This window comes from Stegodyphus dumicola, chromosome 1 (assembly GCF_044657685.1).
Source record: "Stegodyphus dumicola isolate Sdum_Otavi_A_Nest chromosome 1, ASM4465768v1".
Classification (NCBI taxonomy): domain Eukaryota; kingdom Metazoa; phylum Arthropoda; class Arachnida; order Araneae; family Eresidae; genus Stegodyphus; species Stegodyphus dumicola.
In genome coordinates, this window is record NC_140768.1 from 86792011 (window position 1) to 86810509 (window position 18499).

Sequence of the window (18499 nt, forward strand, 5' to 3'; positions counted from 1 at the left end):
CCACAACATATCCCCAGAGTCATTTAGAACAGTGAACATTTCACACTTCAAAAATCATTTAATGATAGTTTTAGGCTTGACAATTTCCTAAGTTGTCAGAATCTATGAACACACATGTTGCACACTAAGACATTTGGTTCTTCCTTTTGGTACTTTAGGTCAAGGTTTTCTATACTTATCCAATTATCATCAAATCTCTAGCATAAACTTTTAAAGGAGCAATTAACAGTAACATCAAGCACCTGGAGTATGGTAGTCAGGCCTCCTTGAACCCCATCATTTTTTAACTCATTTCATTTTTCCTTCATTCGAGAAGTTATGTGACATCAGAAGCTGTCCCAAACTAACAAGATCTTGCGTTTCAGCAAGCCATCGAATCTTTTATTCCAAACTGATTTTATACAGTCCAATATGAGAGATTTTTCTTGCATGTAGTCCTTTTCCTGTGCATGCACAAAAATACCTGGCAGTATGTCTTTGGGTGCAGTCTTTCACTTACACAATGTATGGTGGCATTTTTATTCCGTAAGCCGGAACAGCCAGCATAACTGTACATCGCTGCTTTTCAACACCTGCTGCCTTGATTCTTACTACATATGAGCCTCTTGGTGCATCTTTACTAGTCAGGAGCATATTGTAGTAAATGGGTATTTGATCTGCATTACAGATTTCAAACAATGTATACCCATTAGCTTGCTACATATGAAAATATGAAAAATGTATCCTCAAAATTTCATTACCCAAAGTCTGCCAGAAGATGTTTTATAACTGTTTCCTACAATGTAGTGACAAACCATTTCTATGCATAAAATATCCACACTATCTTACACTTGCTCTAAAGTCATGGCTTATCTCCACTCAACCAGCTTTTCACAAACTTGGAAGCATACTGTTACACGTTTTTCTTTACGTACGGGTTCGTGAATTTGGAGTGAATAAAAATGACACTTGATGAAGTATCAAAACAAATTTATTGGCCAGTATTATTCAAGACAGCTCCAAAATCACATTTACAGTCGTCGAAGAACAATTAAAACATGCTGAATCAATCAGTGACACAGTCTTCACACTATCAGGCTATAACACTAGAGACAGCTTTACGGCAAAGCACCAGAGTACAGCTCCCGACTCTGCTTGGTCGTTCTCGGAACTCCACGTACTCTCAAGACTCTCCACACTACAACTCGCGATGCACTCGACGATACACTAGAGTACAACTCACAACTCATCAGTTCCCAGAGTTCAACACACTCAAAGATTAAACTCGACGATGTACTAACTCGCGATACACTAAGAGACTCTCTCGATGCATTCAATGACCAACTTGGCACTGGACTCCGTATGGACTCTTAGCTGACTCGACACTAACTCTCCACATACCGGCATGGTTGATATAGCTTTTGGCCTGTGTTTGAGAGCATTCTGGGCTAAACCAGTAAGAATTCGTTCCAGAAGGTTCTCCATCCGTCTATGGCATATCGCCAATTTTGTCACCAAATGTATGATTTCTCACCAAATGTGGCAACCATGCCTTCTTTTGCCATTTTATGGCAACCCTAAACCTGCTTTTGCTGGTGGGGAAGCTATCTAACCACGCCTGTACATTTCGTAGCAATATCATATCAAAAGTTCCAGCATAAGAACTTCTCTTCTTCACATATGGTAAAACATTATCTTCTAATTGTGGATACTTAGCTGCTTTTCCATGAAATGCCATCCTTTTGCCACTTGTACCTAGAAGTTCATTCTTTTGCTTTTTCCATCATTGCATGATAGATTATTCACATCAAAATAACATGCTGCAGCTTGGTTCCTGTTTTCATCAGAGAATTGCAATTTAAAACACCATAGCTAAATCATATGCCCCAAAAAAAATTTTTTTTCAAACAACAATGCCTTTTATACTCAAGTACTAAATACACTCTGGTGTGGTTCCACATCTTGTATGCACCTGTTTCTAATCATTTAAATTATAAGCCACATTCAAGTTTTGGTACTACTCTATATGCCCTCAGATGTATGGCATCGCCATATGTGGCAATATGTGTTCTGTGCTGGTTTTTGTCACGATTGTGTGTTCTGCGATGGTTTCTGGCATGATGTTGTTTGTATGGCAACCCTTTTGACATTGAAACTTTATTTTGCTGGAGTGGTTTTATTTGCTGGTTGGTTGTTTGGTGGGCGTTTTGAAATATCCTATGTTGCAATGAAAGACATGGTGGCAAAATTTCAGTCGCGTATTATGGATTGTGTGCAAGGAAATTTTGTACGATGTTGGAATTTTTAACAAGTCTTTTGTTCACTGGTGTGTTTATGCAGATCAAAGGGTATCTTTGGAATTTCTGTAGGAGTCAGGCCTTCTGAAGTGGAGTTTGGCGTGTTCAAAATAGGGAACTGAAATGAGAACCTGTACGAAAAATGGAGTTTCTGATGTAATTGTGTGCGTTTGCCGGTAAATTGTTGAGAGTAAGTATTTAGAATGTTATGTTCATTGTTTTTTTGCTATGAATTTCTGTCATTATTGTTGTTTTCTGAGTTGTTTGTAATGTATTTTAGTTTATTTTGCTGATTTGTGAGCAATGCTGAGGCTGTGCGTGATGCCTAGATTGTGTAATTCACTGATGATTTTTTTTTTAAGTTAAAACTCAACACTGTGTACATGGTATTGTTTGAAATTTATTGTTAGTTTAATGTTAGTTTATTTTCGTGAGGTGTGCATAATTCATAGATTCCTATGCTGCACAGATTGTGCAATTCTCTGATATCTTTTTAAGTTAAAACAGATGGCTATGTACACAGATTCTTGTCAAATATTTTTGGTTAGAAACTGCACGTTTTTGTTATCTAAATTATTTGTTTCGGATTTTCGGCGTAAATTGCGAGTTAAAAACCTGGTTTTTTACATGCGAGAAAACCACACTTTTAGAGATATTTTAGGCTTAAAGTTCGAAATGTAGACAAAACATTTAGATAATAACATGGTGCCATGGAGTTTCTTGCCAAAAATGTTTGGAGAGAAATTTGTTTCCAATCGAATGCGTGTATAAGAGTAGCTCCTAAATTTAGTTACAGTAGACTGATAAGTACCCTTTGTATTATCGCAAAGTTGTTGTTTCATTTATCACCAAGTTGGCATTTCATTTATCACCAAGTTGTTTCCTTTATTGTAACCTGAGTAATTGAATGTTCTGTAAATATACTTTTACCTAGAATTGGGTGCTCCTTTCACTTTTTAAGTGAAAATACATCGATGTGTACATGGACAAAGCCAAGGGAGCGTGCAATGCCAAGTTTGTACAATTCTAAGATATTTTTTTTAAGTGAAAATAGGTCAATGTGTACATAGAAAACGTCAAGGGAGTGCACAGTGCCTAGTCAAGGAATTGCACAAACTTGGCATCCATGTACCGCCAAAAATCGCAATTTTTCGCCAAGGGGCACCCGTACATATACTTTTACCCCAAATTTTTGTCTACTTTCTAGTTTAAAAACATACAAGAATATGATAGTTGAACTGTGTTTATCCAGTCCTATTTCTTCTGTAATCTTTAGTGGTTTTCAGGTTTTAAAATGATTTTTCAACTGAGCAACAGTTACAGGAAGCTTAAAAAAGTAAGAAAACTGTATACATTTTAAAAGATGTTGCCTTCCAGTAAAGACCTTTTTAACATTAAGTTCCAAAATTCTTGAATGGTCATAAATTGTAACGTAAATTCTGGCAACAAAATTCCAGAATAAATATCTACTAAATTATCCCATTTTTGTATTAATTCAATTTCCTTAGCATGGATTATATAATGAGGTTCCAAAAAATACAAATGATCTTTCACGTTTGTCAAACCAATAAAATGATAATTTATTTGCACTAAAATAATGTCTAAAATACATTCCCTAAAATTTCATGAAACTGAAACGTACGAAGTGCCAAAACTCTTCAGAAGGTATCTTATTTTGTCTCTCGGTTAAAAGTTCTGAAGTAATATCCTATTTTAATGTGTACTTAATTATCTAGTTCTTTCATGTTTTAAGGCAGTATGCTGACAAATGTCTGCCTATTCTTTCAATATACGTGAATTTAACAGTATGTTATTACATAAAAAATGCAGTTAAGTATTGAAGAAGTCTGCTGTTACATACTATATCTTCAAAATTCTGCATATTCCATGATCATGTTTCAATAGTTTTTCATATTGCTTCTGAAGGTAGCAAAGAACGACCTCACTTCTTCAAGACTCCTTTCCTGGTTCTCATTACACATATTGAGAGGAAAATATCTTCACTCTATCAATGTGTTCACTTAGATATTTATTTTTATTTTTTAAATGTATTCTATACAGCTTCTATGCTTTCAGATATACCTCAGACTAGTGACAACGAATATTTTAATTAAGATACAAATGTTTATTTTAGAAATGAATAAAGTGTCTTCCAATCTATTAACATTAATATACATAACATGAGTTACACATTTATTTGGTTTAGAATTGTTATTTGGTCAGAATGTATGTGCAGTTGTAAAGTATGTATGCATCTAATTTATGTAGTTATTTTACTGCTCCTACCACTTTCCTTCATGTGGTAAAAATTTTATAATGTCTTTCCTTAATAAGACAAGAATTAAAATACAACCAATATAATACTTACTTTCTGGGGGGATAAAAAGCTAGATTCGATTATTAATAATTTTTTTTTCTAGAGTTTCTAATACTATCGAAAAGCATATAGTCTTTAGATACTGCAATTGAAATTCATTAAATCTACAGAAGACAAAGAATGAACAGAAAATATTAATTCATTGCAGTGCTTAACACTGCAGAAGTAGATGGTAGTATTTTCTTTAACATAATCACTGCATTTTCTTTCTGCTTTGAAAAACGTCTATAGACCCCCTACAGAAGTATTTTTTTACTCTCCATTATTCCAGATGTTCATAGCTTAAGGCACTGTGTTATTTAAATCCTACTGTGGTGTTGCTACAGTTACCCTAGTCATTCTTCAAATCTCTTCGGCAAAAAATTCCATTTTGACCTCACCGAGGATCCTGCCAAACGTAGCAGCAACTCATAATTCTGATATCAGAAATGCAGTGCAATGGCCAGTGCCATCTTTTGACTGAAGGTTCAATTGTAACCATTTTATTCTTTCACCAATATCTCATTATTTTCCATCTTTTAGTTTAAAGATGCAAATCCTTTTCAAATGTTAGCAAGTTCAAAATACAAAACCATACCATGCACATGCAACCAAATACAGAAATTGGAAAGAATGTTACAAACCAAAAACCCAGGTCCATACGAAACAGTTACTATTGCAGAAAAAAAGCCAAAATCTAAATTTATTGCAACACGTTTGGCGATATTCGCAGAAATAACCCCTTTTAATGATAAAAACTAAAATTTTCCTCAACATTACAAATAGTAGGGTTACCGAAAAACCCATTTCACACAGCGGGCTGCCAGATTTCACGAACAACCAATACCACTTGGTGATTTTTTCAGACAAAAACCAAGGGATATTGTACAGTAAAGATTAACCAGAGTTTTTATTTTTCTGCAACATACCTTCAGTTGCTAAAAAATGTTCTATGGGAGATAAATCACAAAACCTACTTTGTCACAGATTATGCATATATGCATACAACAGAACTTTTTTTTCTTTTTAAATTCTATGAATATCCTCAAACATTTATTTTAAATTTCTATGATGTAATTCCCTCCCCCCCAAGAAATGAAGAAAAATTAAATAAAAGGTACAAAAAGGTATTGTATTACTTAGCAATATTTTTTTTTTTTTTTAAGATTCTCTCTTCACTTTTTTAGTTAATGTTGTTATTTTAGAGCACATTTTGGTACTCTTCTGTTATCAGGGATCGAAGTCAGAAATGCATGGATATATGTGTTCTATGTGTACACTCATATATACATTTCTGAATACGGTCCTGATAACAGAAGAGTACTTATACATTCAAATTTTCACTTGATTTTAACAATTCTTTTTCTTTCACCTTAAAAAAAAAAAAAAAAAAGAAAAGAAAGAAAAAAAAAAGAAAAAGAAAAAAAAGGTTGGTAAAAATTTACAATTGGGTGTCCCTTGTTTCTTGGCCATTCTTTTTTGACGCCAAGATCGGCACCAGGAAGGCACAATTTCAAGATAGCTGCTACACAAAAACATCCTAGATTTGCACAAACTAGGCATTACTCACTGCCTTAAATTTGTCCACGTACACATCAATGTATTTGTATTATTTAAATAAAATCCGGAAACTAAAATAAAGTTAAAACCAGAAGTGAGGTTTCATCACCAAAATTTTTTTAAAAAATTGTCGCTAATCGAAGGGCTCCCATCCCCCAATTCTACACTAGAGCTAAAAGGTTTCCATTGTCTAGCTTTATTCTTTCCAAATAAAACAAAATAATTTTAAAACATGCAGTTTTCAAATCAGTTATTCATAACTAGTTTCTAATTAGTATAATTCAGTACACAAGATTGAAATTAAAAAAACTATTTTAGGTACTTTTCTTATTAAATGCAACTTCAAAAAATTTTAAGGTTGATCTTTACATTATGGTAACTTGGCGATTTTTTGGCGAAAATTTGGCAACCAACTCTCCTACAGCAACCCTCTATTTTTTGTTCCACGCCGCCATTTTGTCTTCACGAAGTAAAGACATGTTTCTTTTCTTTTTATCTACTGAACACTTCTTCCAACAATCTACTAGCCGAATTACACTTATGCTAGAAATTTTATCAAACAAAACTGCTTAATCATGACAAATATTCACTGCAAAATTGGGAAAAAGTGCACAATACCATACTCCTTACGCGTTTTTCAAAATAACACATACACATAAACCATGTACACGCCAACTTATTTTTACTCAAAAAAAATCCCAGAATTGCACAAAAATGGCATTGCGCACACTCTTCACTATATCCATGTACACTGCTTTTTTCTCATAAATTAGAAAAATTTCACGAAAATACATGACAATTTTCTCAATCTTTAAACCCGGTAAAAAGAACATATATGAAATTACCTGATCGGGAAAAAGTATTTACCCTTTCCAAATATGAACATTTCCACATATAAAATAAATAAAATATCCAAAAACTTTTATTTCTAAATCATCTATTACATTATACACGTCACCAACGAATTCATACCGCAAGCATTACAAATACTTAGTATCAAATATTTAAATTATTTCCATGCACGTTTATTTCAACTTTAACGTATACCAAATTCCTACAAACATAAAATTCACAAAATAACTATCATTTCATTAAAATATAATTAAATTCAAAAACACTACTTAAAATATAAATGAGCACATACATTAAATTAATAAAAATTACCTTACAATCCTAATTACTTTAAACTAAATCATTGCTAATAACAATTTTCCCAATAATACCAAATTCCTTTCCACCTTACATTTAGAACAATGCATAAAAATAATATCCTCAAATAATTAAAAATACTAACTTACCTAATCTTCTTCAGAATCTTGATTACGTGGCGGATACACTTTTCTAATTCATTCAATAAAATTATTGAAATATTTTTTCTGCGAATTTTTCCTCCATACTTCCTCCGCTAAATAAAAAGCAAACTTCTCTTTATCACAATGCCTAAATACCCATTTCGAATTCACTTTAGTTAAGGCCATGGGATCAAAAAATTAAACAACACTGTTTCACACAACACGAATAAATACACGAATAATAACACAGAATAAAGCTAAATACAAAATTTCCACATTTTTTCTCGATTTCCCCCCTTTTCCGATTAAAGAACCGTAATTCGTCCATTAATATCACATGACATATCCCATGATCTCTCATTTCCCTCACGCAAAATAATGCGTAATCGGAACTGAGTACTGCTCACATTATTACCAAAGTCCCAGGTAGTAACCTTTATCACCTCCAAAATGTCGCCAAACTACCAGTTACCATATTGTAAAGATCAACCAATTTTAAAATGAATGGTACTTTTCTGCTATTGGAACAAGATTTAGAAATGTATGTATTTATGCGAGTGTATATGTGTTTATGTACATATGCATGTACATAAATACATACATTTCTGGATCTGATCCCAGTAACAGAAAATACCAGCTAACATTTAAATAATACATAATATAGCTATAAACTTGAGTATATGAAGGCCTCAGATGTAAAACTTAATTCTAGCAAATCATGAAGAAGTCTACCAAAACACAAAGCAAAAACTACATCTTTAATTTCAAAATTTTAAAGAGATTTTTCTGGTAAAGAATGTAGTTACAGACCTGTCTGCCAGAGTACAAATATTGCAAAATATTTTTTATATTGTAAAGCTTAAAAAAATTAGATAGACTTCAAAATAAAATTTTGCATACATATATTTCACAATTTATAAAAAAAATTATCAAACCTTAAATTTCAATTACTAGAATGCAGTATTAGCTATTATTTTGTACTGCAGCTAATTAAATTAAATTTAATGCTAATATCCTGTACTGCATCTTATTAAATTACATTAAGAATTTGGATTAATCAAACTGTTTAGAAACAATTTAAATCAAAAATTTTAAATAAAGCATATAAAAACATTATTAAACATTTACACTACATTTTATACCTATAATACTAAAAACACTGATCCTTTAGACTGAATATACATTTAAAAATTTAATTTTAAAAGTACACACATTTATATTAAAAGCTCCATTTAGCAATAAAAGTCACTCACTCTTTAGAATTCTAATTTAATTAATAAGTATTATAAATTAGCAATATTACGCTGAAGATGAAAAGAAAGTTCAAGATATAATTCTGGATACCACAAATTAAAATTTCGCAAGAGAATATGGACGAAATATTATTCCTGTATTTACATAATTAAATAGCTCAGGCTGACGCAGAGGATGGGAACATTTATTATCGTTACTATAGCCTTTTTAATATTTCAATGATTCGGAGCTCTATTTATTTCATTTATTTTATTTCCATTAAAAAATTAACGAAACAAAAGTAACATTTCAATCGTGCAGAAAATAGCCATCCAAAAGAACAATTATCGAAATGAAATTTTTAAGTCTTGTCTCACGAAAGGCACGATATCAGTTCCTCAGCCGGCAATTTTGACATGCCGGTAAAGTTATATGTATTATGTAAAAAGATTTTTAAACCATAAGTTTAGTCTTCATGCTAATGAAACAATGAAAAACTTGTACATGTTTATATTTTAAAATTCGAGAGTTTCCTAATTAAACTGTAAATGCTATTTCCTTCCTCACTTATTACTAATCGTCATAAAATATGCTCTTAAGAGAAATTCACTCTGTGATTACCCATGAGCTTTAACAAAAATTTTGTAAATTTAAGTACATACTTACTAAGCAAATTAATAATCGAGATAAATCTCCCTTTCCTCGGCGGATTTCGTAATAGGATTAAGGATACACCATCAGTACCATCTACTCCCAACACTTCTGAAATATAACTTGGCAACAAACGGTTGGCTGTTGCCCTCGTGATATTTTCAATCTCGAATGCACGCTGAGAAAGATATAAAAAAGGAAATGACAAATATTTCCGTTAAAAATAAAATTCTCAATTTGTGAGAATTATTTGGTTTTAACTTTCTGTGGATAAATTCTGAACGCTTTTGATCGATGGCTCTATTCAGAGAGTGAAATGATAATGAAGAAATGTAAGAAGATTCTGATGACAAGTCTGTTATATCAAAAGTCTCAGGAAGTTTAAAAATTGAAGATAAAAAATCAAAACACAGAAACAGATACAAAAATAAAGAAGAAATTAAAAGCGAATGAATTCTTCAGAGAAAACTGGACAAGATAAAAAAAAAAAAAAAAAAGTCAAAGCAATGATTCACTAATTCCTAGAAATATACCAGAGATTAAAGCACTCGAAAGAAGAATATAGAAGAGTTATTGGTGTAGCAGTTAATGATCCATTATTTAAATTTACGCTAGAATGTGTACAATATAGTATTAAAGCTAACGTCTGCGTACTTAGCTAGCATAAGTCTTGGAGCTAGGAAAATTCATAAAGATAGCCAATGCATTCGACATAAACAGGGCTGAGATTTTAGAAAAAGAGAGGATAAAGAAAATAATATTAGTGGCTCGGAGTCTCAGAACAAATCGATAAAGAAAATGAAGACTGAAAGTAAAATAAAACAAGCTGGAAATCCCCAAAGAAAGTGGCCAGATTTGCCTCTGCGGAGATGACTGAAATTTCACAGCGGAACAAATTTTCACTCTTAAGTGATTTGTTGATAGAGAATAAAAGAATACGCTGGCTGGTGCGAGCTAAACAAATAATTACTGGAACAGATCAAGTTGAAGCAGAAGGAAGAAAATTTCCTTTTTCATCTACACGATAAAACCCCACTGCCCGATCACTAATGGAACGAATTCTGCAGAAAAGAAACATTCCTTTTCATTCATATCAGAGTAAAACGACAACTAAGTAAAAGTTATGAAAAGAATTCCCAAGACAATGTCTGAAGAAGCCAAACTCCTCCCCATGATACGGGTAAAATAATTTTCGAAAAAAAATGAAGTTACTACTGAAAAACTGCCGATACATATTCTTGAAAGAATGAAGCAGGAAAAGCCATGCAAATAACATTCTAGTCATTAAAGTAAGCTAGATGAATTCAGACCGAAGAAAATGGGCCAATCTAGTGCTATAAATGACAGAGATTTGGAAGCACACAGCATCTGTGCCTCAGTGATGCAAAATGTGTGAAATGTAGTTTAAGCCACAAATGTGCTGAATGCCTTCTAAAGAAAGAAAAACTCCTTCTTGTCTTTATTGCAGATTATTTGAGAAATTATGGAGTGTATTCCGAAAACATCAAGAACCTTCCAAAACTCCGAAAACAGGACAAGCAGACAGAAAGATAAATTCGAATGACAGACGAGAATTTTCCCATGTTGACTAAGAATTCTTAAGAGACAAAATCCCAATTAGACAGACCAAAAGAAAATATAGCCATATACTCAGGAACAGAATATCAGAAGTAATACAAGATGATCAAAACATGCATCCAATAATGAATTTTCCAATTATCATGAGGGTACTGAATTTTCCTTTACTGAATTCAATCATCTCGAAGAAGACGAAAGAAAAAAGTCGAATGACTGGTAAGCAAGCGGATGGGGCATTGATACTGGCAATGCACCTCCAGTCCGGTCTAAGCCTTACACGTATGACCGCGTAAAGGAAGATATCATGGAAAAGCACATAAATAAATGCTTCATAGCAAAATAATTATACCAAGCACCAGTCTCTATGCGAGTCCTGTGGTCCTTTGCAGGAAGTAAAATGGTTTACCACCCGCAACCCGAACTCATGCAGGTTCGCGGTTGATTATCGCGAGTTAAATACTGTAACGAAATACCCCACGTATCCCTTCCCGATAGCTGATGAAATAGAAGAATTCATTCTACTAAATTTATGACTACATTAGACCTGACGTCAGGCTATTTTCGGATATTCTTCGGAGAACACCCATGGTTGCGCCAACTTGGCTCCTTTAAGGATATGGGTTATTTTTAAACTAATACATAATAATATATCATGTATTAGTTTAAAAATTAGAATTTTAAATTAAAAATATGTACTCTTTCTTTAGATGTTAAAAAGGAAAACACTAAATATATCATTTTCACTAAAATTAAATTAATATGCATATGTTTAATATGCATATGCACATGCATGGATTTCTAAATCCAATCCCGATAACAGAGAAATATCTCTTTCTCACTGGAACAGAACCTTTCATTCCAGTGTTAAAAATATCTGGAAATCAGATATCACAAGCTCAAGGTTATGTATAGTTAATAAAATGCCAATTTCAGACAGTGATGTCGATCCGTATAGATGCAATAACCCGGTTAAAATTTCGATTAGGAACAAGCTTTTGATGCCATCTATGAAACAACTAGAAAAAAATTAGGTAAAAGCGCAGAATAGGCTGCATCAACAAAGTTCAGTAGGAGGAGCTGCGTGACGTCCATAAATGGGTGGGACTAAGCTTATGACGTCACAATGCAGTCTCGCATTTACACTACGTGTACTTTCTATGTTCTCTTAAAAATAACAATAATAAATTGTTTATTATTGTAAATTAATATCAATTCTTTACTTTTAATTTACGTTTATAACATTTAACCTTAGGCGTTACTGATAATAAGTATAATAAATTGTTTATATTTAAAATTACCATGATACAGTGAGCGAATTCTACCAATTATTAAAACGATAAACAACGTCGCAGTCTCTAATACTTGTAGAGCTTCAATATTTTTCAAAGATTTTTATTAAATTATTATTATTATTATTATTATTTTTTTTTATTTATACAAATAAAATATTTTTTTTTAATTTAAATTTATATTGTGGAACGTTTCAATTTTATCATTTTTACAAATTACCTTCTTGCTACGTAACGACATAATTCCTTACATACCAATAATTAGACAATTTTCATTATTTCTAAAAATTTTAAACTTTACATTAATAAAAAAAGAAGAATATTTTTTATTGCATATGAACATCATTACACAGCTTTCATATCAGTTTCTAAAATTCCTAAATCACGCCATATTCTGTGTAGGCATGCTAGAATTCTACGCATTAATAAATAAAAAAATCTAATTTCTCAGAATGAAAGAAAATAATATAATAAAATAAATACTACAAACTTTGAACACTAAGCAATGCTTCACATGCGCACGCACACACATACAGTGTCTCAAAAAAGTGATGGGACACTTGTGCTTTACAAAAGGAAACTGTAATAAAATAAATTAAAGAAACATGTAAAAATTTTTTGTGCGTGTGTTTCATACTTAAATTTAGTAACAATTATTACATAACATACATTTTCTCAAAATATGAAAATACTAATTTAATAAATATACAATTGTTTAGAACGGAGCAAAAAATGGCTCACATAAGTGATGGGACACCATTAGATACTACTACGTACTACAAGAAAAATATTTTTGGGGTTTTTATTTTTACTCAAAAGCAATTAGCAATAATTTATAAAATCGTCTGCAGTCTTTCTCTCCAGTTTGTTTTGGAATTTTTGTGTTTTTTAGCTCTGTGCAGCCATGAATGCTAAACGAAAAGAAACTTTGCCTGGAATTCGAAAATTAGTTATTAATTTGCATATTAAACGTGAAAAATCTATCAGAGAAACTGCTGAAACAGTTAACATGAGTCATTCAACAGTTTTCAATATCATTAAACGGTATAAAAAGAATCATATGATTCAGGATAAAAGAAGACCTGGCCGACCATCAAAGCTATCCAATGGAATAAAGCGAATTATTGTTCAAAATATTAAAAAAAATCCAAGAATGAGTGCTCTTAAAGTTGCTGCTGATTTACAAGCATTATATGGAGTAATTGTTAATCCTGAGATCATTAGAAGAGTAATTCGATCTGCTGGATATCACGGTAGAGCAGCCAGGAAAAAATTCTTCTTAAGTGAAAAGAATAGAAAACTCAGACTGGCTTTCGCAAAATCCAACATAAATAAGAATTCTGATTACTAGAATGAAGTTATGTTTGCTGATGAGAGTAAATTTAATATATTTGGTTCTGACGGTAGAATCTTGGTATGAAGAAAACCCAGGGAAGAATTTTGCAAACAGAACTTGGTGCCAACAGTAAAACATGGTTGAGGAGGAATTATGGTATGGGGTGTATGCCGTCCGCTGGAGTTGGTACTCTTGTTTTTATCGACAGTATAATGGATTAGTACAAGTATATTGACATTTTAAATCAAAATTTGAAATCTTCAGCCCGAAAATTGAACCTTCATCTTCATGACGATTTTAAATTCTACCAAGACAATGACCCCAAGCACACTGCTTTGAACGTTAGACTCTGGCTGCTGTATAACTGTCCTGAAATAATAAAAACACCACCACAATCTCCAGACTTAAATCCCATAGAGAATATTTGGCAAGAATTGAAATCAAGAATTCGCAAACACACCATTTCTTCAAAACAACAACTAAAATCGATGCTTCAAGAAAAACGGGGTAAAATCACTCCAGAAATCACAAAAAAAAATTAGTCGAATCCATCCCAAGAAGATTAAATCATGTTTTAAAAGTAAAAGGAAATCCAACTAAATATTAAAACCTTTTAAAAAGTAAAATTTTTGGATAAATATTTGATGGAAAATTAAGTGTCCCATCACTTATGTGAGCCATTTTTTGCTCTGTTCTAAACAACTGTGTTTTTATTAAATTAATATTTTAATGTTTTGAGAAAATGTATGTTATGTAATAATTGTTACTAAATTTAAGTATGAAACACACCCACAACAAATTTTTATATGTTCTTTTAATTAATTTTACTACAGTTTTCTTTTGTAAAGCACAAGTCAGGGTTGCCACGCTACCTGGAAAACCGGGAGAACCGGGAAAAGTCAGGGAATTCGAAAATTGACCAAAATATTCAGGGAAAAGTCAGGGAATTTAAGTATTTTTGTCAAAATCTGGAAAAGTCAGGAAAGTTCATACAACGATGCCGCCAAAAAAAGCGGTTTTTGCGCAGACGTCGGAAGAGATAACTTTTTTGGCGAATTATGTATCACGTGAGTGTCATTCGGGTAGCTGGCATAGAGCCAATTTTCGCAGCTCCAATTTGATTGTCTTTTAGAAAGGCAAAGCAACTTTCCCGCAACTTTTGGTTTCCAGTATTCTCGAGAATCGCATGTGCAGTGCATGAACTAAAGAAAGTACCTGTTCTCGTATAAAACAAAATGGGTTTAATCCTAGTATACGGTACCATGGAGGTTAGAATCAAAGAATATGTATTGTAAAGAAGGAAAACTTTTCTGCAACAGACGTGGCTCCGTTCCATCATAGAGGGAAACAGCTGTGCATGTCTGATGTATCTGTCGCCGAAGATGGAAACCGGTGTCGAAGTTCGAAGGTCACGTTATCAAGAGTTCATAAAATGAATATCGTTTAAAATTTCTTGAACGACTTGCGCTAAAAAGACGTGCCACGCACGTCGAGATGCTTTTGTCTCAAACCGTGAGCGACGTGAACACCACGTCGATAAGCATTTATCGCAAAAATGAAAATAACGTGGTGCACACGTCGCCTAACAACGAGATTGTTTATTTCTCGAGTTACAGCTCTGGATTGCACTCGCAGATGCGGAGCGGCGTAAATGAGACACTTTACCGCTTGTTATATTGTAGCGCACGGCACCGCAACCGTGAAGTTTAGTCTTAGCGCAAGTGGTTAAACTCTAAAGGAAAAGAAAATATTTTTTGGCGCAAGTAAATTAATTCATGGATTAGTTATTTTCAGGGGAAAAAAACTACGAAAATCCGTTTTTAAAATTATTGCGTGGATTTTTCGCAATAATTTTAAAAACGGATTTTCGTAGTTTTCTTTTTGTCAAAGAGCGTTTCTTCTTAACACGTGTTTCTCAATTTCCTGTACACATCGTGAAGAGAGAAATTCTGGCCGCCAGGTTCCGTCGCCAAATCCCTTGACAAATTTTCCCTCCGCATTCTAACGGCGTAATAGCATTTTACTTGTATGGAACCTTTTTTTCTTTACATAGACGTTCTTTGTTTAGAGTAATAATGGGATTTTGCGACATCATGATGCGCAGTAAACGGGTCATTTTGGTCTTGGCGACAATTTTCAAAATCGTGCCAAAGCCTTACCGTATACTAGAATTTTACCGCAAAATCTTTTTAAACCTTTTTTTTTTTTTTTTTTCTTCTTTTTAATAAATACCTTGCCATTTTGCAGTAAAATAGAAAAATAGTAATCAGTCATCTAGGCTAGCCATGTAATATAACTATATTCGCTAAAATATCGTTGATTATTCTAATTCAATTTTTAAGTAATTATTTTTATGTTATTCATATAATTTAATGTTGCTTCTTCCCTCTAAATTTATTTATTATTAGTAAATAATATTTCCAAATTTCAGGAAATTTTCTCTGGCATAATCCTAAAATTAATTATAGTAGTATGATGACATACCATCACGAAATTTAATGCACATATTTTTTCCTTATGTATGCTGCAAAATAAATATAAAATACCTCAATTTATTAAAATAGATTTCTTTCTTTCGTTTAGCTGCAAGGACCAAGCTGCATTTATAAGGACCGGATTAGCCTCGTGTTGAACTGGTGATGATCATGAGTAATAATTAAATAAAACATACATTTGTTATCCAATGTATATATCTTAAATTTTATTAAGTTTCTTAAGTGGAAAACTAAACAAAATTATCAAACAAAGTATACCAAGAATAATTAAGAATAAATGTCCTCTGGGTTTTATTGAATAATTAAGTGAATTTGCTACACAATACAAGTAATACCATAATTAATTTACCTCTTAGCACAGCCAACGTACATTACGCGGATAGACTGGAATTTTCTTGAAACACACCTGGAAAACCTGGAAAAGTTAGGGAATTTCATTCTCCTGTTTGAGTGGCAACCCTGACAAGTGTCCCATCACTTTTGTGAGACACAGTATTATCAATGAACTCATATTATCAAGGGCAATTACGATAGCAAACACTACGTATTAAAATATGAGGTAAACGTTACTTCAAGAGTTAAAGTTAACAATTTTGCTACTGTTGAGTAGATCGTCGGGCTATCGATATATGTCGTAAGTCGGAAAGCGTTATAAACATATCAAAGCCAAAAAAAAAAATTAAAAATACAATTTAAATGAAAAATGACGTCTTAAATATAATTCACAATTAAAACAACAATACAAATTTAAAATACACTAACGATATGTTAAACATTGCACATAAATAAAGTTACATTACTGCTCGACATCACACACAACCTCGTTTTCTCTTCTACACAACGATCAGTATTCGCTCGAAAACATCAAAGAATTCCACATACTCGGTGTCCATGTGCCCATTCATCTATTTTCACTTAAAGAAAAATCAGAGAATTGCTCAAACTCAGTATTGCGCAACACATTGACTTTGACCATGTGCACATCGATCTATTTTCACTTAAAAAAACATCCAAGAGTTGCACAAACTCGGCATTGCGCACCACATTGGCTTTCCCCATGTGCACATCGATCTATTTTCACTTAAAAAAAAACATCCCAGAATAGCACAAACTCGGTATTGCGCACCACATTGGCTTGCCCATGCGCCCATCGATCTATTTTCACTTCAAAAAACATCCCAGAATTGCACAACCTCGGCATTGCGCAACACATTGGCTTTGCCCATGTGAACATCCATCTATTTTCACTTCAAAAAACATCCCAGAATTGCACAACCTCGGCATTGCGCACCACATTGGCTTTGCCCATGTGCACATCGATCTATTTTCACTTCAAAAAACATCCCAGAATTGCACAACCTCGGCATTGCGCAACACATTGGCTTTGCCCATGTGAACATCCATCTATTTTCACTTCAAAAAACATCCCAGAATTGCACAACCTCGGCATTGCGCACCACATTGGCTCTGCCCATGTTCACATCGATCTATTTTCACTTCAAAAAACATCCCAGAATTGCACAAACTTGGCACTGCGCACAGATTGGCTTTGCCCATGTACACATCGATCTATTTTCACTTAAAAAATCCCAGAATTGCACAAACTCGGCATTTCGCACCACATTGGCTTTGCCCATGTGCACATCGGTCTATTTTCACTTAAAAAAACATCCCAGAATTGCACAAACTCGGGATGGCGCACCACATTGGCTTTGCCCATGTGCACATCGATCTATTTTCACTTAAAAAACATCCCAGAATTGCATAAACTCAGCATTGTGCACCACTCAAAATCGTCTATACGTCTAAAAACGGTCTCTCTACTAGTTTCATATTTGTTCCACAAATTGGGCACTTAATACGATATTGCAATCAAACTTTTCTCCAGACACCACTCAATAGCGCTCTTTTTGCCTCTTCGCTCCAACTGATTAAAAAAATCCAGATTCAGATGCTCGTCCATTCTGCAGTAAGCACCGATTTAGACACACTCATTAATAACCAAAACATTCTTTAAGCAAAAGAATGCTTTTCTGTATTTTTAGAAGTTACGGTTATAATATTTAATTCATGCATTCAATATTTTTAATCGTTTGCTAAGGATCGTTTGGTATCTTAATAATACATTTGTGAGAGATAATTCGTTGCATTAAATGCTAACACTACCACACAACACACAAAAGTAGATTTATAATTTAAAAAATCTCGCACAGAACATTATAAACCTACCATTTCAACTCAGTTAAAATATAATTTAAGTTTTCTTTAAATACGAAGCTATAGGGGCGAATTCAAGTGCAACGCTCTGATAAATTGCAAATGTTAGCTCGCAAGAGGCGTTCCTGCTATCGGCTGCTAAAGTCGAATTCTAGTGCAACGCTTTACCGCTCTGGTAACTGATGACGTCAAAATTGCAATAGGGAGCTGGTTTGC

The 18499-nt window shown here is 33.1% G+C and overlaps 1 protein-coding gene across 1 annotated transcript in view; it reads right to left on the reverse strand.

Moving 5' to 3' along the window:
- Positions 1-9539, reverse strand: part of Cnx99A (Calnexin 99A) — a 125392-nt gene extending 115853 nt beyond the window's left edge. The window contains exon 1 of the mRNA XM_085817466.1: positions 9384-9539. The gene's annotated coding sequence lies outside the window, so the exon portion shown is untranslated. The remainder of the gene's footprint in view (positions 1-9383) is intronic.
- Between the last annotated feature and the right edge of the window lie 8960 nt (positions 9540-18499).